General features: G+C 41.3%; 1 protein-coding gene and 1 pseudogene across 13 annotated transcripts in view; one reads left to right on the top strand and one right to left on the bottom strand.

The window, feature by feature from the left end:
* The window catches only part of PTPRT (protein tyrosine phosphatase receptor type T), a 1,044,320-nt gene that overhangs the window by 406,544 nt on the left and 613,899 nt on the right, over positions 1-23,877 (top strand). The gene's annotated exons all lie outside the window — the stretch shown is intronic.
* LOC112673966 (transcription initiation factor TFIID subunit 9-like) lies at positions 21,451-22,228 on the bottom strand (annotated as a pseudogene).

Here is a 23,877-nt window from a genome sequence, read left to right as displayed (position 1 = left end):
CTTGGACTAATCCTCTTAATTTTTCAAGCCTTTGTATTCAGGTATACAGAATGGGAATAGTGAATTTTACCTCCCAGTCCTGCTGAAAGGTAAATGGGATATGACACATTTATCGTTTGGGTAAAGCCCACAGTTTGGTACATTGGAAATGGTCAGTATATGTAAAGTCCTCTTTCCTTCCTCACTGGCCATCCTAGAAGAGTGTGATCTCCTCCTGGGGAAGAACTCTTTCTTATTCCTGTCAGTCACATAGGAAGCATTTAGTATGTGCCAGTCAAATGTGAATGAGTGAGTGAATGAGCCATAAGTAGATGAATGAGGCTTATTATTTTCTGCAGTATCTCTAACACCTGCATTGATTGTCCCAAAGATGGGATCTTCCTCAGAGACGTGATGGTGTGTCATGGAAGCCTTGGTAAGAGTGACCCCTTTCACTGCAGCGTCTGCTTCTTCTTTGTCATGTGTGTCTGTCTCCACGTCTGTTCTTTAATCAGCAGCAGGTGTACCCATCTACCTGCAGTGGTGGGGTCTCTTCTTCCTGCTTCCTCTTTGTGGTATCCAGGGACTTTCCCCTTCTGGCTGTTTCTGCTTGGCCTATAAACTTGTCTCTCTTACCCCATACCCTGAGGAATAACACCTTGCTTGATGGGCACATGCAAAGACATCATGATGATTATAGGTGATGACCTGTTCCTATTTACTAAACACTTTATATGTATTACCTCATTTATTTTTCACAGCACCCTTTAATGCAGATACTACCCTATTGCCCTGTTAGTGTTGAAGACACTGAGGCTCAGAGAGAAGTAAATTGCCCCAGGGACCACAGGTGCAGACCTAATCCTTGCCTTCTGGCCAAGGTTTTTGAGAGAATTGGCCAACTTCCTTGCCACCCAGTTGGGATTGGGCTTGCAGTGACTGATGTCTGTTGGTTGGTTTCCTGCCTGTTTCTCCAGCTTAACCTTTTGGTCCTGGTCATAGGTTTGTGTTTCCATTCCTTTCACTTCAATGTGGTATCCCCCCAGAGAACTGTACTCATACCCTTTCGTGCTCCATGATCTCTCTGATTCCCTCCAGTCTCATTATTTTAATTATGACCAGGGAGGCTGATGACTCCCACACCCACAGCTCTTGCTTAGACGGATCCAGTGAGCTCCCAATTAATTAGCTCCCAGAGATGTTCCTGTGGATGGCCACAGGCACCTCAAGTTCAAGATGTTCTTCTCGAATCTTTGATTTCCATTAATGGCCTGCCATTCATTTATCACTAATGCCGGAAAGAAGCCTGAGAGCCACCTTAGGTTACCACCTCTTCCTCAGTGCTTCCCCACTCCATCCCACACGTAACCCATCCAGATGGACCTGCCAGTTTATCAACTAAATGTTCCCTGATTAGATCTCTTCCCTCTTACTGTTATCATCACTGCATCCACTCCTGTCCATGCTCAACTGGACTCTGGCACCTCCTTTCCTGGCAGGGACACAAACTTTTAGTTTGGAATAGAATATAAATGCAGGAAAGGGCACAGATAATGACTCAGGATACTACTACAAATACCCTGATCAGACACAGATGATATCTTGGATTGCTTCCTAGTCATTAATTTACCCCAAAGGGGGGGGGGTGCCTTCTAGCAGAGTTTTTCCTGTTTTTGAATTTTATAGAAATGGGATCATAAAGTATGTATTTTTTTGTCTTGTTTCTTCCATTCAAGGTTATATTTGTGAGGTTCATCCATGTTATGTGTAGCAATAGTTCATTTTTTCACTCTTGAACAGTGTTAGAATATTCTAAAACATGCCCTTTCTGCTGATATACATCTAGGTTGTTTCCTATCTTAGCCATAATGGACCATGCTACTGTGAACATTATGTGTTTTTTTTTTTTTTTTTTTTTTTGTAGTATTGGGCACTGATACTCTTGGGTGTATAACTGGCAGTGAAGTTGTTTTTTGGGCTAAATATGTATTGCCAGACAGTATTCTAATGTGACCTGTTAGTGTCATCAGTCTATTAATATTGGCCATTCTCATAGATGTATGGTAATATATTGCTCATTGTGATTTTTAGATTTGCATTTTGCTGGTAACTGATGAGGTTGAGCACCTTTATGCATATTTTTTTTGACAATTTAGATAACCTATTTTGTGAATTGTCTGTTCAAGTAGTTTGCCTTTTTAAAAAAAAAATTATATATCTTACTGATTTGCAGGAGTTGTTTGTATTTATTTGATATAAGTCTTTGTTTGGTGTATGAATATATATATTTATATTGTAAATATCCTCTCCCATTCTGTGGCTTTCATTTTTTTACTTCATTAATAGTGTGTGTTATTGCATACAAGATAATAATTTTAAATGAAGTCCATTTATCTTTTCATTTGTTTATTTTTACTATGTTTAAGAAATAATTGTGTTCTACACTATCAAAAACATCACTGTCCTATGTTATCTGATAGAGGCCATATTATTTTGCATTTTACATGTAGATCAATGTAAGTCCTCTAAAATTGGTTTTTATAAGGTGTTCTATAAAGATCAGGGTTAATTTTATCCATATGAATGTCAGTTGACCTAGTACTATAATTAGAACTATTGTTTTTCTCCAATTCATTGTTGTTAAATTTTTGTGATATACCAGGTATCTATAAATGTATGGGTCCATTTCTGGATTCACCATCCTTTTCTGTTGGTCTGTTCATCTTGTCACTATTTTGATATCTCATTGTCTAGATTATTGAACTTTTATCAAAGTCTTAAAATCAATCCTACAACTCTGCTTTTTTTTTTTAAACTCTGCTTTTTATATAAACAACAATGATGACAACAACAAATAGCAATTTTTTGTTTCCTCTTGTGTCTGTCAATTAGCTAGAGGTCAGCTGATCCCACACCTGAGTTCATCAATACAGCTGTACTCAAGTTGTAAGTCTCAACAGCTCAGATCTCTGCTTGCTTTTCATTCTGGGACTCAGGCTGGAGAAAGCAGCTCCCTAAGTGGGGGCAATGACAGATGTGCCGTAGGCAAACCCTACTTCACAGGCACTTAAAAAATAGACTTTATGATTTAGAGGAGTTTTAGGTTCGCAGCAGAACTAAAGGAGAGTAGAGAGAGTTCCTATAGACCCTTGCTTGACACATGTGCTCTTATTTATCAAGATTGTTTCTAGGTTCTTTATGTTTCATATAAATTATAGCATAAACACACCAATATTTAAGAAGACTTTTGGGATCCTGACCAAAATATACATTGAGTCTCTAGAGCAAGGGGAGAATCTATTCACTTTAAAATTGAATATTTTTATCTGCGAATATGGAATATCTCTTGATACATTTTTAAAATTGTAAACCAGTTTTTGGCAAAATTTTGAAGTTTTTTTTTTTTTTTTTTTTTTTTTTTTTTACTTTTTGGTTGTCTTTTTTGTGTGACATTATTTCTTTAAATATTTATTTCAGCCCATTCTCCCTGTTCCATCTCTCTGAGTTGCCAAATATACATATATTAGACCATCCGATATCCTACAGGTTTGATTAAGCCTCTATTTTTCAGTAATTTCTGCTGTGCTGTTCCAATACCTATTGATCTGTTTTCCCATTCAGCAACCCTTTCTTCTGCAGTATCTGAACCGTTGCTAAGCCCAGAGTAAACGTTTTGTTTCTGATATGATACTTTTCAGTCATAGAGTTCAAATTCTTTCTTTTTTCTTCTTTTTCTTTTCTTTTCTTTCTTCCTTTCTTTTTTCTTTTTTTACTTTCTGTTCCTCTGCTGATTCCTCTCCGTCCTCGCATTCTCTTTAAATTTCCTCTAACACCTTTAGTGCATTTGTAATAGTTATTTTAAAGTTCTTAACTGTAAATCGTAACATCTGAATCATCTTGAGGTCTGTTGTTTTGACTGTGTGAGTTTTTTTTTTTCTCTCTTCCTGATTCTTCATGAAACAACTGTGGCTGATATGCTGTAGATAGTCTGGATTATGTCAATTTGCTTTCAAAGGTATTGAATTTTATCCCGTCAGGTAGCTAAATTACTGGCACATCATCTGGGAACTATCAGGGTTGTTTCTTCTTTGTTAGGATAACTCTGTTTTGGTTTCATCAGCTTACTGTGGAGTCCTTACTTTGAGATGTGATACTCAGTCCGTGACTTGTTCTTTCTGAGGTCTCAACTGAATCTCCACTGCAGCCAGACCACTATTCTGGTGTTTCTCAGCCCTTTACAACCTCTGGTATTTTTGTTCAGCTCTCAGCCGTATATTAACTACTCTCTTCTATACCTTCCAGAGTTTTGCCTTGCATGTGTGCAGGCTAGCAATCATCCAGAGATTAGCAGGAAATTTCCACATGTACGCTGGCACCCAGCCCCTCTGGCAGCTGCCCAAACTCCAGTTTTACCTTCTCAGTTCAGCGAGACCACCATGCTCGGATTGGGCTCCACTTCCCAGTACTCTGGAATCTAGAACCACCCCTGTTCCCACCAGGACCTTCATTGGTCTATCTGAAATATTTCCCTGAGGACATTGAGTAGAGTAAGAGCTACAAGTCAGGTAATAGATCCAAGGCACCTTCCAGGGTGTAGTCTTGCCTTTGCTCTACTCCATGTGATACTTAGAACTCTAGAATGATAAAGCTGAAAGGAAGGTGACCTGCAGCATCTCCTATTCCATAGCCCTTGTTGAACCAGGGGAGAAACTGAGGCCCTGAGAGGGTAGGAGGCTTACCCAACAGTCTCATGGGGAATGATAACTCTGTCTAGATCCCAGTTCTGCTTACTCCTTTCAATGTCTCCTTTCTCTTATACTTAAATATAATTTTTTTTTTCAGAATTCGAAAGGAAATGTTAGAGAAACTCACAGTTACATTTTAGGTATATGGTGAAATTTTGAAGAGCAGGGAATGATAGGAAGGCAGAGAGTACAGTGCATATTAGGAAAAAAGACATTCTGTCCGTGAGAAGTGTTTGGGTACTGGGCTTCAGGAAGAAGATACTTGAGCTTTTCAATCTTTAGAACCTGTACTCAAGAATTTTCTTGTTTCTTATTTGTTAGCTGGTGGCAGTTAAAAAAATTTTTTTTAATGTTATTCCTTATTTTTTGGAGGTAATATATTTAATATAATTTATAAATTATATAAATATAATATAAAGGAGAGTAGAGATAACCTATTTTGTGAATTGTCTGTTCAAGTAGAACTAAAGACTTGAGATCCACCAATAATAATAATAATTATTAATTATTCTCAATAATTTATATAAATTATATAAATATAATATATAAATTATATTAAATATTTAATATATTTAACTGGTCCAAAAATCAAAAGACATGAATATATATTGAAAATTTGTCCTTTTTACTTTTTTTTTAAAAGATTTTATTTATTTATTCGTGAGAGACACAGAGAGGCAGGGAGAGAAGCAGGATCCCTGTGGGGAGTCTGATGTGGGACTCAATCCTAGGACCCCAGGATCACAACCTGAGATGCTCAGCCATTTAGCCACCCACGTGCCCCACGTCCTTTTACCTCTTATCTCAGTCAGACATTTCTCTTCCCTAGAGATTATCAGTATTACTGTTATCTTGTATATCTTTCCAGAGGTGTCTTATATGCAGATTAATCAAATTCCCGTGCTTTCTCTCACATAAATTGGAGCCTATTACACAAGCTCTTTTAAGTCTTACACTTTTTTTTTCCTACCACTTAATGGATCTTAGGTATCTTTCTGTATTTGGACATAAAGAACTTCCTCTTTTTTTTTCTCATAGCTCCAGGGTGTTCCATTGTATGGATGTACCATCATTTATTTAACTGGTTGCTGTGGATGAGCATTTGGATTGCTTCCAGTCTCTTGCTATGAGACAATACCACAATGAAGAACCCTGTGCAAACTTCATTTCATTATGTGACTGTATCCTTAGTATAATTTTCTAGGCCTGGGGTTGCTGAACATTTTTAACTTTGATAGATATTGCCAAAGTATTCTCTATAGGGGTTGTGCTGTTTTACATGCCTGTCAGTGATGTGTGCGAGCTGGTGTCAGTTTTGACAGTTGTATTTTCAAGCTAGAAATCGCCTTATATATTACCTTTTCTTTTTCCCTGGTGCTACAGATAGAGATTCGGGGGCTCACACCACTAAGGTTATTCTGATAGTCATTTGCAGAGGTGAGCCTGAATCCTGGTGCTGTCACTGCTCAGCCTGAATGGTCTGTAGGACCCCAGGATGCCCAGATGTGGACTGTTCTTAGAAAAGCATGTCATCTCACTCTACATCCTCAGGTCATTAGATCAGTGTAGAGAATCTGACTCTTAGTACTTAAAGCTCTCAGTTGGGACTTCTTTTCCAGGCTGCAGTGTGATGTGTGCTTCTCTTAAAATAAGGGTTAATTTATCCACTGGCAAATCAGCTATGGCCTTGGAAAAACTAAGCTGACATCGAGGCTGGCCAGAATGCACAATTGGATCCTGCAGGATTTGGTGAAAAGAGGCCATCTTGGCACCTGAGTGATAGGAGCCTCTCCAGGGGGAAAAGAGATGTCATTCAGAGTCTTTAACAATATCCCTGTTTCAGTCAAATGCCCTCACCTTGCACTTGGTGTCTCCCTCATCATCTATGACTCATTTGTCCAGGTAAAGAGAAGCACATTATGCTCCTCATTTTGAAGTGGGACTCTTGTCAACATCCTGCCTTTACTTGAGTAAGATGTTGGATTATCCGGGCATCAAGGAATAGAGGAACATTTGCCCAGTGGATTTGAGTCATGGGCTCTGGAGTCAGGCCCCTTGAACTTGAATCTCAGTCCTGTCATTAGGACTTAGCAGGTATGTGAACTCAAGCCAATTGTCTCCTCTCCCAGCTTCTTTTTATCCACTTGTAAAAGGGAGAGGGTGGCATTAACCCTACAAGATAAAATGTGTGCTAGGTAATGCTGCAGTAACAACTTCACATTTCAGAGGCTGCAAACAGCAAGGTTTATGTTTTATTCATATTTCTTGGCCACTGGAGGTTGATGGGGGCTTTTCTCTACACTGTCCTCTTCTCTGAGACCCAAGATGATAGAGCAGTCCCCATCTGGAACCTTGTTGGTGACTGTGACAGAGGAAAAGAATGTAGAAAGTGTACAGAATCTTACAGGTATTTTTTTAAAGATTTTATTTATTAGAGAGTGTGTGAGGCCATGAGTAGGGGAAGGAACAGGGGGAGAAGCTCCCTGCTGAGGGCCTCCATCCCAGGACCCTGAGATCATGACCTGAGCTGAAGGCAGACACTTAACAGACTGAGCTACCCAGGTGCCCCTGGCTCTTAAAGTTTCTGTCTGGACCTTGTAAGTGAGGAAAGTGTGGGTCCTGCCAACCACCTTGGGCCCTTTATGCAGATATGTTTTTAGCTACATGGACAGATTTGTCTGTTGCTTCCCCTTGGGCAAAGGAGGTGAATGATAGCAGGGAAACCTTATGTGGAATTTCCAGAGGAAAGAGTCATTTGTGACTCTTGATGATACAATAATTTAAGAAATTACCTCTGTGCAATGGAATTTTATGAAATCTTGGCCTTGGTTCTTCTATGGCCTTCTCTTTAAAGTAGCTTGAGCTCCTGCGAGACTGTGCTCACTGTAAAACCTTATACTGGTTTGTTCCTCATGGTCTGGAGGCAGAACAATCTTGTTCTTTTATAGTTTTTTAAATTCTTAAAATTATATAAGAAAAATAAAGACAGCTTTGAATCTCACTCAGTCTTGTCACCCTAGCACATCCAAAGTCACTTTTTTTTTTAAATGCACATGTATGTGTTTGGCAGAGATGCTATCAGATGAGGATACCGTACCATGTTTATTTCATATATTTTTAGGTTACTGTTATGTTACCTGTAATTTGTGTTTTCCTTTGTGGCCTTTGACATATTTATATTTAACAATTGTAGACAGCAAGTGTCCTTGTCTGTATTGGTTTTCTGTTGCTGTTTGACAAATTACCACAAATTTAGCAGCTTTAGGACAATGAGTGATTATCTTAGAGTTCTGCAGGTCAGAAGCCTGAGCCTCAGGGTATCATAAGGCTGATATCAAGGTCTTAGTGGACTGAATTCTCATTTGGGGAGCAATCTGCTTCCCAATTCACTTCTGTTTGTTGAATTCTGTTCCTCATGGTGGTGGATCTCAAGTCTGCATTTCTTTTCTGGCTGTCCACCGGGAGCCACTCTCAGCTTTTAGAGGCTACTGCATTCATTGTCACATATCCTCTTCCATCTTCAAAGTCAACAATGAGGATTCCCTTTGTGCCAAAACCCTCTTGCAGTTCAAGTCTCCTTCACCAGGAAGAGTCTCATCTCTTTTAAGGGCTCATCTCATCAGTTTAGGTCTACTCATGATAATCTCCCTTGCTTAGGGTCTGGAGTGCCATATGACATAACCTGCTTAACACCCAAGAAACACAGGGCATTAACACCAGGGAATGTGGGTGTAGAGAGACACTTAGCATCTTTCCTACCACACCACCACCTGTTACAATTGTATTCTTCTTCACTAAAGATGGAGTGTGGTAAAATGACAGAAGTGTGCACTCTGACTTGTGTTGGTGGGGCTGTGCTCCCTCTAAAACCTGTACAGAAATCCCTCATTGCCTCTTTGGTGCCCTGGCTGCTGATCTTGGCAGTTCCTTGGCTTGTGGATCTATCACTCCAGTCCTCCATTTTCAGATGATGTTCTTCATGTCTCATTATGTCTTCATGTGGCTGTCGTCTTTTCTTAAAATTTTATTTATTTATTTGAGAGAGTGAGGGAAAAGGAGAAGCAGATTCTCTGCTGAGCAGGGAGCCTGATGCAGATCTTGATCCCAGGATTCCAGGATCATGACCTGAGCTAAAGACAGACACTTCACGTACTGAGCCACCTAGGTGCCCCTCAGGTGTCTGTCTTCTTACAAGGCCACCAGTCATACTGAATTAGGACCCACTCTACACCAGTATGACTACTCTTCTTAACTAGTTACATCCACAACAGCCCTGTTCTTACATAAGAAGGCATTCTGAACTACAAGGTTAGGATTTCAGAATAGTCTTTTGGAAGACAGTTCAACTCATAACAGCAATGTTTTATTTGTCTTTTTTAGGCTGTTTCAGGATTTTATATGGTAGATAATCTTGTGATGGTCGTTGTTGACTATGAAATAGTTTCATCCTTCATTGTTTCCTTATGGTGCGGTTCTTGAATTGAGATCTCTGGACAGAAATTCTTTCCAATGGATGAAGATCCAATTTCATAAGATGACTATGTGCCAGGCATTGAGGTAGATATGTGCCTGTGTGTTTTATTGTGTCTTTCCAGACATGAGCAATGTTTCCTAAGTGAAGATACTAGTTGCAGAAAGAAACTTTGGTCAGATGTACATATCCAGTGTATCTGTAAGTCAAGGGCCAGCAAGAAAAGCACAAACTCTAGATATTTGAAACAGAAGGAATTCAATGTAGGGAATTGGTTAAAAGAAGAGCCAACTCTGAGATTAACAATGATTTGAAGCTACTATCATCTCTGGGCTGTATGGTCACAAGATGGAGACCATGTTATTGGATTTCACGGTTTGGGGTGACTGTAAAGAAGCTGGAACTCTGATGGAGACTCCAGAAGGGACTTGAGGTGCTACAAGGCCACTGTCTGGGTCAGAAGGAGGGAGAGGGAGAGAGATCTAGGCATGTGTATATCTGGAATACATAGAAATAGACATGCTCCAGACTCTCCCTTCCTTCTACCCTCTTATCTCCTTTGACTGCATCTTACTGGTCAAATAAGAAGCCTGCTGACAACAGGAGCTTGGGAAACTTGTTCTTACTCTTCACCTCTCACACCCAACCACTTGCCTGTTACACAGAGCAAGGTCATGGAATCTATCTGATGACAAATGGCCTAGGATCATCCTAGTTATAGCATTAAAAGTAATTATAATAGCATGATCATATTAATATCTATAGTTTCCTACATGTTGATTATTACTGTGTCCTGGCCACTGTAGAAATTCTCAACTGACCTTTTGTCATTTAATCCTCACAATAACTCTATGAGTTAGATACTATTGAAACTCCTATATCATAGTTGGATAAACCAAGGCTTAAAGAGGTTAAACATTTTTCCCAAAGTCATCCAGTTAATAAGTAGAATCTGGACTCATATCTAGTTCTATCTGACCTCCCAGCCATTGTTCAGATGCTGGTGACATTCAGTTAAAATACTACTTGTATATTTAACCTAATACATAACTAAAGGCAGGATAGGGAGAATGTGACTATCAGACTTGATTCCCAGAAGACCCTTTGGCCATGAACCCATGAGCAGACTGGGCCTCCAATTTGGAGCAACAACCACCTATCACTGACTGTAGTTTTATTCCCTAGTTGTATCTCAGCCTTGGTTCTTCCAGGTATCTAAGGAGCTTGGAAGAGTGAGTAGACATGAGAGAAGCCAGGGTTGCCATGAGGATTGCATTCAGTGAGGTGAGGTAATGAGGAAGTGCTCTATCAATCATGGAGCATACTGCAAATGACAAGTGATACTATTCTAACAGACCAAAGCCTTCATTTCCAGAAGGACTTTGATTTGGACATTATCATTTTGAATATTATTTGAAATATGGCAATAATTGAATAGAAAAAAACGTTTGGCTCAGTGCAGGAAAATGAATAGCCAGTGTACAGACCTTCTCTTCTGTTTTGGCCCCTGCACCGAACATTGCACACCTTTTTCCTTCAAAGAGCTTTGTGCGTGGTGAGGGATGGCTGCAAAGGATGAACATAATTACAGTTCATGGTGACGTGCGCCGTGGTCAGTGTACGTACAGCATGGGGAGGTGATGGAGAGGATTGAGGATCTATTTACTCCATTTGGAGCCAGAAGAGACTTCCTAAACCAGGTCTCCTGGAGAGAGAAGGGACAGGCTTTCTAGGTAACAGGATCTGCATGCTGCAGGTGCGAAGGCCTGCAATGGTATTTAGTGTGCTGTGGCCTACGGTGGGATGTGGCAGTGGAAGTGAATCCAACCTGATTGTGGAGAGCATTCCATGTTGGGCCAAGGCAGTGGAACTTTTTCTTTGAGGTATCATTGCCTCCCATCTGCAAGGTGCTCTGTGATTTACAGTGGACATACTTATAGTTGACAAGTTGCATTTGTGACTCACTATGGGGAGTGAGCGGGCACACCATGGAGAGCCTTGGGGAGGTCTCATTGAGATGGCATTAGAAGGGCTTACTGTAGAATTTTGGTTTGGTTGGATGATTCTGGGGAGGATCCAAGGCAGTAGACGTTTGTGAAATCTGCCAGGATGTGGGGGCAGTTCTCTGATTGGATATTTAAATAAGTTTAATCTAGATGGACGTAATGCTAGAGCAGGATGAAAGAATATAATTGGTAGAGGTGAAACAGCCTCACATGAGCAAGGAGAGGGGGATGTGTGTTTTGTGGTTTGCATTGTGGCTTTGTTTTTTGTCTTCCTTAGAAAAAAAATTATGAAGCAGTCTTGTTCTGCCTCACTTCATCCATGGTTCCATGGTCTGGTTTTGTTTGTGAGATTGTTTAAGCCAACCAGACAACAAAATGGCCTGGCTAGGAGTGCCAGGCCAGCCTCCAGCAACCTCACGTCCTATCTGATGGTACTAGACCAGCTCCTAGATGTCAGGGACTGCTCTTCTCTTTTTTGGAAGATAGTAGGGAGCCCCAGAGAGCAGGGCAGGTAAAGGTCTCATGTGCTTTTGCAGAGCTTCTTCAGGAAGATGTGGTATCTCTAGGGTCAACTCTTCCTTGGATTCACTATGGCCTTGGATGAATTCCTTCCCTCTTTGAGATGAGCTTTTCCTTCTAGTAAGTGAAAGGAGTGAGAATGGATGGTCTCTGAGCTTCCTTCCCCAAGGGCTGAGATCTCATGATTCTCCTTCTGAAAAATCATAGGTACGTGGGTTCTAGTGAGAAAAGCAGAGACGGGAGCATCAGTTGGACTATGAGGACTCTGTTGCTTGGCTCACTGCACACAGCTCTCCCTGCACAGCCAAGACCGCTTGGGTGAAGCAGTAGGTATGATGGACTTGTATTACTTGCCTCTCAACTTCCATTTGCCCCATTCCTGGTAATAATTTCTCTTCTCCTCTCCCCTCCCCATCCATTCCCTACCCTGCCCTTCCCTTCCACCTCTGTGTCTCTCTCTTTTGATTTTTTTTTTTCTTAATCAGTAAGGGTTTATAGAAATGAGTAGTCAGAGAACAGGTCTCCCAGGCTTCCAGAGTGGGCCATTTAGGGCTCAAACAGTGGTTCCATGCATTCCAGCTTCTTGCTTTCTTCCTGTCTCTCCTTCCATAATGTTCCCATTCTTTGGCCCCACTGGTTAGATGAAGGTTGCAGCAGTGCTAATCCTACCTTTTTCTCTTGATGGATAAGCAAACTACTTCTGACTGCCAGTGGGAGATTTGGGTCATGTGCCCATCCCTGAACCATCCCTGAACCATCCCTGAACCATCCCTGAACCATGGAGGTGGGAGCATGGATATGCTAATTGAGTTTAAAGTACCCTGAAAGGTTCATTCAGCGACTGAATCGAGGCCCACTCCTGGAGTTGATGGCAGGTCAGATTGCAGATGTGAGAAAGAGGTCTCCAAGAAAAATTCAAGATAGTGCTTAGCCAGAAGCATTGTGAATTCCAGTGGGGAAGCCAAAGTAAAATTAGGGGTTAATCTCTCCTCTGGGATATTAATTGTGGTTAGCAGAGCCTTAGATGTTCTGAGATGCCCACAGGCCCCAGCACTGCTAGTGTCTTTCTCAGGGCTTTTGACTGAACATCTCTCTGCTCTCTCTTGGTATCCATTCCCTCTTTTGTTTGATGGGAATGGAACATTGCTGTCTCAGCTCTCTCAGGCTGTGTGTCTTTATCCTGCTCTTCAAGGGCTGTATGTTCACACAGGATAGTCCTCCAAGGGGGCTGGAAGCCCTTTGTTCACTGAGACACTGCACACTGGATCTGTGGGGTGGTCATTGTGTTAGGGGAGCTCTCATGAGGTGAAGGATGGAGAACACTCAGGACTCTGGAAGTGAGTGAATTTTTACACTGACTTCTTAAAGCTTTTGCAGTGAGGTGTGGCTTGCCTTCCTTACAACCTTGGACTCTGCTGTTTCTTCACTCTTCACATTGATCCCTGGGGATGGTGATGGGAATGAGGCACTGGGAAGATGAACATGAACATCGCCTCCTGTGTCCAGCAACATGAATACTGTCAAGATAGCTCAGAGAATAACTGCTGCAATAAGGCCACCATTATAGAGTCACAAATAGCGGAAGGCAAAGAAACTATGCTTGAAGTTCTACAGCGCTCCAGACGAGGGTGGGAGTGTCTCACTGTGGGCTCCATGGGCCGTGCCCAGTGGGGAGAGAATGTAGTGGGCAGATGTGGGAGTTGAGAGTGTGAGCATTCGTGACAAGCGCGAAGTGGCTAAAACAGGAAGTCCTGGGACTGGCAGAGGTTGGGGTGGGGGATGGAGGAACCTCAGTGATGTGAAGCTGCACACGCAGTCCTGTTCCATCTTTGCCCCTTTGCTCAGTGGCCTTGGACAGATCTCTCTGAATCTCAGTGTCCACATCTGTAAAATGGGGAGAATGCACTCCGGTGTCTCTGGCAGATCCACATTCTCTAGTCTCTGCAGGACTCTTCACTCCTGCCCTGTCTCCATCTTTGTTGATACAGCCTCAGAGCCCTGATTTCACCATGACTGGCCCCGGGTGTGACTGCGGCCCTAGACATTTCCTACCCAAACCCCAGATCCCTTTGTTCCTTCTGGGGACTCTCATCTCCCCATCATCTTGGTTCTCTGAACTCTGTGAGGGTGAACAAGTTCTAGAGCCTCAGTGAAGGGTGGTCTCTGAGCCTGGAATCTGTGGACTGAACAGGGTCCTGCTATTACACACATCCTGGCATTTTCTAAGTAACTTCATTACACATCCCACGGCGGCACCAATCAGGACTGACTAATCCAACGCTGTGTGGGCTACTGACGCCTCCTGTGCCAGCAGCAACCTTTGCTGCCTCATTCTGATTCTGGTTTGGATAATTTACCTTGCAGCTCCAGGATTTTCTCCGGAATGAGCAGGGATGACTCATATTATCGCCCTAAAACCCCATGGAAATGTATGGCCCCTCGCTTGCTTCCCAGTGTGATAAATCTGATTATAACTTGTAGATGGCCACTCGTGGCTGTGCCGTGGTTTAAAATGCACCGAAAGATTCATTCAGCTAAATCGAAGTTGTCAGGTGGATTGCCAGAGGGAGTTCTTGTTGCAGACACAAGTTGTGTTACGTCTCCTGTAGCCTCGTGGCGGCTTTCAAATTGCTGCTAGGAAATAAATCCATTCATCAGTATGGACCGCCCCGACGCACTCTGCTAGGCTGTGGGCTCCTTGAAGGCACAGTGTGTATTTTCATCCCTCATCTGCCTTCTCATGTCTGGTGTCATACGCCCTTAATGATCGATTCTTTTTTTAATTTTTTTCATTTTAATATTAAATTCTTTAAAAAATAGAATTGCCAATTAACACAGATGGAAATGACCTCTGAGAGCACTCCTTACAGGCCCTTGATGAGAGTCCTAGGGCCCAGCGAGGGATGGTGATATCTCCCAGGTCACACAGCAAGACTGCTTAAGAGAGCTGGAAGTGAACCCTGGCTCCTGAGGCTCCGTCTGGGACTCTGGGGCTCTTTTGTGCTTCTCCTGGCAGCTCCTGTCAGTGAAGGGTGCTAGGAATTCCATTTGGGTTTTATTCTACTGTTTTACAGTCTCTTCTGAGTAATAAGGTTGGCTTGTTTAATAAGTTCAGCTTCAAAGTAGGTCAGGGATTTTATTTCTGTGCATGGGCCATTAGCATTCTTAAGTGAGAACACATTTTTTTTTTTTTTTAACTGAGAAAATATCCTCTCTGTAGATGAGATGCTCCACGTCTGCCCATTTCCTAAGCTGTGTCAGATCCTTTTAGAGCACAAAGCCTCTGTGAGGGGGCCCTCCAGGCTTCTCAGTGGAGGCTGAGACCAGATGGGAGGGACAGGACGGGAACCATGTGAAGTCAGAAGAGCAAGGTGATATCTGAAGCCTTCTCAAGCTGGTGGTCACATTGTATGTTTTGTTTTGTCAGAGCGAATTTTCTGAGAAACCCCAAACACTAGTTGAGAGGGTCGAACACTGTGTCGAGAAATCTCTCAAATCTCTTGGGACTCTAGTGCCTTCCCACATCTGGTCAACCCAATGGCCAAGCTGATGGAAGGGAATCAGGGCCTAGATCTTGCTGCTGTTGTCAGGGAGAAGGATCAGGACATGCCCAGGTGGGGAGGTGGGGAGGGGGAGAAGGATAAGATGACACCTAATCTATTTAGGGCTGCTCCTGAGGGTAATATCAATTGTACATTTTTAGCAGTGACCTGAATTATTTCATGAGCTCACTCCATAGTCAATTGCCTTTAACCTAAATGGGGCTGGTAACACAATAAAAGAAAAATGGTTTCTGTTCACAATTCCTGTTTGAGGCACCATCTTTGACACGGTTAAGGCTGCAGGACTGTGATTGGATACATCCATGCCTTGCAGCGGCTCTATTGTAGGGGGGGAAAAAGGCATGGACATAAACAGCCAGGAATGTAGATGATGGTGGGCTGCTTAGACACCCAGCAGCATTTTCAACACATGTGTCTGTTCCATGCCCCCTCTCTCAATCTCTTTCCTTTATCTATTCTCTTACTTAACACTTCTGCTTTTAAAAAAGATGTACTTTCCTTGATCTTTCAAATGAGAATATCATTATAATCATTATATTACTACAGTAAAAGGAAGTCTGATAGATTTCTAATGCAAGCTAAAGTACATCTTTGACTGTTAAACTGATTTATGGATCAATGCCCACTGGTGTGCACCTGATTTAATTGCACGTGTACCACTGGCATGTACCGCACTTTGGAAGATGTCAGGGAGGCTTTCCAAAGCAGGTGAAGTGTTAGCAGGGCCTTGAAGGATGATGGAACTCCCTGAGCAGTTGCATGATGATCATGAATAATCATAGTGATTTTGTGTAAATCCATGGGGTATCTCAGTGCACGAGGATTTGTATGGAGAAAGGGGATATAGAGTAAGAGGTGATGTCTTGGCTCCTTGGGACTGTGCTTTCTATTGATCTTTAAGTAGTTGGCTAGGAAAATCTCTTAAGATTGGATTTCTCTGCTGTCTCTCCCATTCACTGCTTAGATTTTGTGCATTAGCACCACAATTGTGAGTAAGTCAGCTGGCTTCCTCTATGCAGGGCTCTTTGTAAGCATTAGCACTCTTTTCAAGCCAGGAGGAGACAGGTGAGGAAGGCCATTCAATGATTCAGTCAGTCAGGTGGTCAGTCATGTGTTGTTTCCTTGCTACCTCCAATGCTGACATTGGAGACACAGAAACATGTACAAGATTACTAACTAAAGGGCAGGGTGGTTGAGGAATCACCCAGATGGTCTGAGTATTATGATTGTTCAGGAAGGTATTTTGGTGAATGAGATGAATGATGTAGCTCAGTGGTTCTCAAACTTGGCAGCACATTGGGAAAACCTGAAGCGTTTTTAAAAAATGCCAGTGTTAGGTCTTGCCCTAAAAATTCTGATCTGATTGGTAAAGGTTGGGAACTGGACATCAGTTGTTTTAGAACTTGTCCACATCGTTTTAATACACAGCTTTGTGCAAGAGATGGGTGCAACCACTAAAGATCTTTTTAGAGAGTGGCATAACCTAATCCAAAGGATCTTTAGTCAAGTGGTACGCAGCACCGTGTAGGAAATGGGCATGGCAGGACCCAGGCTGTTGGACACTTAGGTGTGGCTTCAGCCTAGTGCTCTCCAAGGGCTCCTGGGAGCTGCCAGCCCTGCAGAGGCTTCCCATTTTTTTTTTTTTAGAGGGGCTCATTTCATGCTTCTTGTCTGCAAAGGAACTGGTTACTTTAGCTTTTGAATTGACCGTGAGACACCAAAATGTTCTCACATCAACGTTCTGGGCAGAGCATCTACAGTTTGGGGTCAGTCTTGAGTACATCTTAACTGTTGAGAAACCTCACTGGGTTTTCCAATCAGGAACATGTGCAATTACATTTCCTTTCCTTCAGGGGTATCAAAGGAGGAGAGGAAATTCATGGCCCCATTTTAAGAGGACATAAAGGCCTCTAAGCCGGGAAGAGCTCCATAGGAACGATGCCCTTGGAGATCAGTTCTTTAAAAAGAAATGTTAATACCTTGGGAGGATTGCTACATTAAACCTGTTTGTCCTTTGGTATATGTGACTTTAATCAGATTGCTTTCCTGATTAAGATCTAGAAGAGGTTTTAGGCAAGGCCTTTTTTTAAGCTTTGTTATTACTTATATGTGTTTTTCTTCAATGAAAAATGATAGCAATTTTGCTGAGACCATCAATGTGCCCCACCGAATAGGCCAAGGTATATCTTGGTAGCAGGGCAAGCTTTCAAATTCACTTCTCGTTTTATTGCATATATGACTACAAAGGTGAGTTTTAAACCTTTTCCTTCATATTATACCACCACATTAAGAAATAAAGAGACGGATTTTAAGACTAGCTTCTCTTAGTAAATGATAATGTATGTGCTAGAACATTTGAATTCATGATTCTTTGGTGGAGACCCCTCTGTCCTGCCCTGTGGTCGTATCTGTGTTATGCTGAGTCCCATCTATGCAAACATCCATCGATAGTTTGTTGACAGTTTCTTCACCAGGTATCTTTTTTAAAGTAATTCCAAACTAATGCCTTTGTGTAGGTATCGCTGTCATATAATATATGGACTAAATATACAAAATGGCCAGATGTTAATTCCCTTATTTGCTTACCACTGCAAAATAAAAAGCACGGGGCTTACCAAGTGTTCGAACATGTCTTTAAGTGCATTAAAATGTCTCCTTTGAGGGCATTCTGCAGTTAAAATAGGCTGCCTCCTTTTATTTTTATCTCAGATAGTTTCCACCAAGCTTTCCTCAGTCTTCTCCTGGTTTGTGTGCTTTAATTTCAAAGGTGATTCTGAAACCGATCTTGAAGGAAGCTTTCAGCATTGTGTGTGTGTGCATTTGATTGTGCCTCTTTATATTACTTGTAGCCAAGACTTTCATGTTTAGTCACATCTAATATTCTTCCATATAAAGATTTTATTTATTTATTCAGGAGAGACACAGAGGCAGAGACACAGGCAGAGGGAGAAGCAGGCTCTCCATAGAGAGCCCTATGTGGGACTCGATCCTGGGACTCCAGGATCACGCCCTGAGCCCAAGGCAGACACCCGCTGAACCACCCAGGCATACCTTCCTCCACCTTTTAAAATTATTTATGGAATATGTATGTATAGTGTATTAGTCACATCTTACCCCCAAATGTGGTATCTTAAACCAGCAAGGATTTATTGTCTTGAAGACATGGGTTAGAGATTGTGGTGCTGCGTGATGGGGTGATTCTGGCTTGGAGGCTTTCAGAGGCTGAGTCTAGTCCACAGGAAGATCTGCTCCCAAGTTCGCACACTTACATGGCTGTTAGCAGCTTTCAGAAGATCCTCTTAAAAAATGACTCCCATGGCTATTGGCCTCAGAGCATCACTAGCTGTTGGCTGAAGATATCATTTCTTTGAGAATCTGTGGCTCTCCATAAGACAACTCACAACAGGATAGATAGGGGAGGGGGGAGGGAGGGAGGAAGGAAGAGGAGAGAAGAGGCAGGAAGGAAAGGGAAAGAGAAGGAGTAAAAGAGGAGAGAGTGGGGAGATGGGAAGGAGAGAGAGGGGAAGAGGGAGGGGAGGGAAAGGAGGAAGAGAAGGGGAGGAGGGAGTGCCGACGTGCACAGGGAGAGAGGTAGAGGGCAAGAAAGGTGGTAGTGTTTCTGTGACCTAATCTCATGTAATAGCATCATGTCACTTTTGCTATCTTCCTTTTGTTAGAAGTTAACAAGAGTTCTTTTCTTTCTTTCTTTCTTTCTTTCTTTCTTTCTTTCTTTCTTTCTTTCTTTCTTTTCTTTCTTTCTTTTCTTTTCTTTTCTTTTCTTTTCTTTTCTTTTCTTTTCTTTTCTTTTCTTTTTCCTTCCTTCCTTCCTTCCTTCCTTCCTTCCTTCCTTCCTTCCTTCCTTCCTTCCTTCCTTCCTTCCTTCCTTCCTTCTTGATTTTATTTATTCATGAGCGACACAGAGAGAGAGAGAGAGAGAGGCAGATACACAGGCAGAGGGAGAAGCAGGCTCCATCTCCATGCAGGGAGCCTGATGTGGGACTTGATCCCAGGCCTCCAGGATCACACCCTGGGCTGAAGGTGGTGCTTAACCTCTGAGCCACCCAGGCTGCCCTTCTTCTTCTTCTTTTTTTTTTTTTTTTTTTTTTAAGATTTTATCTTCTAGCCTACTTTCAAGGAGTCAGGGTCACACAAGAGCACAGAATACCAGAAGAGTGAAGCATTAGGGGCTGTTTTAGAGACTATCCATTGTAATTGGGGGTCTTCAAACATCACCAAAAAGTGATGGTCGTTTGCAGATATGGTTCAAGATCTTTTGGCATACTAGATACCAAGTTTTTGCTCTTTGCAGCTCTATAATAAAAAAAAAGTCTCATGTTAAATATGAGTATATCTTACGTGTTCCAGATTGACAGCTGCTTAATAATGAACCACTGATTGAATTTGAGGTAACACTGCCATCTTCTTCCCTGTCAAGTCCACTGAAGAGATTCTGAAGGACAGTGTCGGGTTGGATACATGCCTCTCAGGTTGTAGGTTCTGAATTTTACTGTCTTACATCTTTTTAATAGTTTGGAGCATATGCTTCCTATTTCCCATTTTTAAGCAACTATCCATCATCCTGATTGAAAACATAATTTTAAAAGTATTATGCTTCTAAAAAATAAATGAAGAGTGCCACTAAAACTTGCAAAACAAAACAGACATATTTTTCAGCATTTCTGTGTTACTGAAAAATGCTCTATAGCAGGAAATAGAACCAAATAGAGTTATATGTTTGCCAACTGAATGTTTGATTGAACACGATTTTTTTCAGGAACCTGAACTGATTTGTGAGTACTGATGAATTTGAGTATAGTAAAAAGTAAAAAAAAAAAAAAATGCACACAGACTTAACACAGAAGGCATGATTTATAACTAGGAAAATGGATGAATTGAACCTTGTCAAAATTAAAACTTTTGCTCTGTGAAAGCTCATGTGAAGAGAATGAAAAGACAGGCTATAGAGTGGGAACAAATATTCATAACCACATATGTGACAAAGGACTAGTATCTAGAGTATATAAAGAGTTCTTAAAACTCAACACTCAATAGCAGAAAAACAACAACAAAACCAACCAAACAAACAACAGTAATTCAATTAGAAAATAGGTAAAAGTTATGAGCAGACATTTCATTGAAGAGGATATACAGATGGCAGATAAATACACGAAAGGATGTTTAATACCAGTAGTCATTAGGGGAGTGCAAATTTAAAACCACAATGAGGTGTCACTACATACCAGAATGGCTAAAACAAAATGATAACACCAAGTTTTAGTGAGGATGCAGAGAACTCCGATCACTCATTCATTGATGGTGGGAATTATAAGATAGTATGGCCCTCTGGAATGCAGTTTAGCAGCTCCATATTCCGCAGGATCTAGCAGTTGCACTCCTGGACATTTATTCCAGAGAGAGGAAAACTCTTAGTTACACAAAATCTGTATAACCGCAGTTGTCCATAGAAGCTTTGTTTTGTAGTAGCTAAAAACTGAAACAGCCTAGATGTTTCCTTACCACGTGAATAGAATGGTTATACCATGGTACCTCGTACCATGGAATCCTACTCAGCAATAAAAAATGGATTATGGCTTTGTGCCACCACCTAGTTGTATTTTCAGGGAATTATACTGAGTGAAAGAAGCCAGTCCTCAGATATTATTGTCATTTTTTAAATGTCAAAATTTTATTTTATTTTATTTTATTTTATTTTATTTTATTTTATTTTATTTTTTATTTATTTATTTTTTAAATGTCAAAATTTTAGAAATGGAGAATGGACTCCTGATTCCCTGGGGTTGAGGATGGGGTGGGGAGAGTGAGGAGGGAGATGGGTATGGTTATAAAGGAACAACATGAGGGCTCCCTGTAGTGGTGGAAATGTGCCATGTCTTGACTTAATCGGTGTCAACATCTTGGTTGTGATATTGCATGATAGATTTTTTTTTGATGAGTGACTTTATTTTTTATACTTAAAGACTGATGAAAAACCATTGCTAATCCTATTAAAAAAATCCAACATCTCAATTGGAAAAGATCACTGTATTTACTTATTAAATATCATTTAAGTTTTTTATGACATAATGTGTAAACACCTAGCATATATATATATTTTCAGTTTGGTGGGTTCAAGACTGAGTGTACAAGTTATAAGCATCAGGGCTATATTACAAATTAGCGTAGTCATCATTGTCATCATCATCATCTTCATCATCATCTTCATCTTGTTTTCTTTTTAATGCATCTGATGCTTCATTGGCAGTATTTGGTGATGACCACCATGTTAGTGGTAATAAGCTTGTTTTGGGACCCAATTAATGATGGATTAATCAGAATATTCTGAATGGCAATATTGCAGGAATTGATGCTTTTACAGCTGGGGACTATGAGGTAGGCATCTGTACTGTAAACCTTTGCCCTGTGAGGGACATTGGAGTCCCTACTTCAGGTGACACAGACATGGTTTGTGGGGTTGGTGTGCCAAGTGTGGGAGTACTTGGCTTGCTAGTAACTGAGCCAACACTTAACCACAGAGCCATTATTCTTTCCACAGAAGTAGATGCCTTTTTTGGTAAAAACTTAAGTCTATAGTTTGGAGCAAACAGTATATATCAGGTGGTAATCTAGGGCCTGAATATGGCTCAATTATTGCCTTGCAGTATCTAATAAAAAAAATCTTTTGGGGGAGGAGATTTAAAAGACTGATCAGCACAACACGGGATTACCAGTTGCACGTCATCTGCATCAGCAGTAGTTTTCTTAGCATGGCTTGAATAAATTTTTGTATCATCTAAAATTGTAGTCACATATCAGAAGGCAAACTCCAACATCTGATTTATAACTCTTGGCTCATATTCTGTAAACCCCGTATCTTTTCAGGATTTGTACTATCATCTGTGCATCTTTCAGCATGTTCTTGGGAGAAGCCATCTTGCCAGACTCCATGGTTGGACTTCTCGAGCCAAATCACCCACATGAATGTATTTCAGTCCTGATCTTGATGCAAGTTCTTTGCCTAGCATGCTTTTGCAACCCTTGTATATCTGGGAGCAGGATATTTGGAAGCAACAGGATCCTCACCCTTGCATGATAGTTTTTTTTTTTAATTTATTTATTTACTTTAGGGACGGGGCGGGGAGAGAGTGGGTAAACAGGCAAGCAAGTTGGCAGGGAGGGGCAGAGAGGGAAGGGAAAAGAATCTTAAGCAAGCTCCGCATTGAACACGGAGCCTGATGCAAAGTTTAATCTCATGACCCTGAGATCATGACCTGAGCCTAAACCAAGAGTCATATGCTTAACTGACTGAGCCACCCAGGCATGTATGTCCCTTGCACATGAAGCTATCATTGAGGAAGCTTAGTAAAAGATACTTAGGATCTATTTTTTCTTAGAGCTGGTATAAGTCTATAATTATCCAAAATAGTTAATAAAAAAATTAATATTGATGTTTAAAGTGGCAACCTGGGTTCTCAACCTGAACCAAGGGGGCCTTTCTGGGCAGGGATGAGCAGCCCCTCTTCTGAGGTAGAGTGCTCTGTTCAAGATTTCTTATACTACTGGGTTTTCTATAATATCAAGCTACCAATTCTTATGACTCCTCTCTACTCTCAAAATATTCTTCACTCCAAGCTTTAATGAAAAAAAAAATCAGATTGCCTGACAGCAGAAGAGGATTCTTCTTTTGACTTTTGAGTTGACTCATTCATTCAACAAATACTTATGAAGTAAGTATTTACTGTGCACCAAGGATCAAGGCAGGTACTGTGAATAAGGTAGTGATAAATATATAAGTGGTCTCTGCCCTTGTGGTGATTACATTCTAGTGGGGAAGACTGGCATGAGCAGTCACACAAAATGTAACTGCTCTGAAGAATCCTGTCTGAGAGCATGGGGAGGGAGGTCAGGAAATAAGGTTTGAGCTGAGCTGTGGAGAGTGAACTAGGTGAACAGGAAGAAGAGAAAACAGTATGGGCAAAGGCCCTGAGGTAGAGAGGATCACAACACGTTAGGAATATTTGAAAACAGATCTGTGTGTCTGGAGCCTACGAGAAGACCAGTAGCAGGAGATGAAGCTGAAGAAGCAGGCAGGGGCCCTATCACTCATGGCACTCATGGTGTTTGAGGCCACGTGATGGAATGTAGTTGGTACTTTAGGAAGATCAGGGTAATATGGGCTACAAGGTGGAGAATAGATCTGAAGAGGGTAGAAGTAGAAGCAGGGTTAGAAAGGCCTATGCATATTGTGCGAATGGATGATTTAAAGCTATTTCCTTTTTGTTGATTGAAATATAACGTACAGGATGGCAAAGTACATTGACTTTAATATATGAAAGTGTGTTAAACTTGTTTTTGATTTTCATAATTTGAGATTCTGTGGGATTTTTTCCATACATAATCGTATCATCTATGAATAATGAGAGCTTTATTACTTCCTTCCCAATCCTTGTGTTTTTTAGGCCTTTTTCTTGCCCCATTGCAGTGGCTCAGGCATCCAGGAAAACTAGACTAGGGGGAAAGTATTGATTGTGATGTTAGACTCTGCTTTGGTTTCTTGCTATCAGATTAAAGAATTTGCCCTTCTTAGTTTGTTAAAA

The sequence above is a fragment of the Canis lupus genome, chromosome 24 (assembly GCF_003254725.2).
Source record: "Canis lupus dingo isolate Sandy chromosome 24, ASM325472v2, whole genome shotgun sequence".
Lineage (NCBI taxonomy): Eukaryota > Metazoa > Chordata > Mammalia > Carnivora > Canidae > Canis > Canis lupus.
This window is presented reverse-complemented; position numbering and strand designations above follow the sequence as displayed.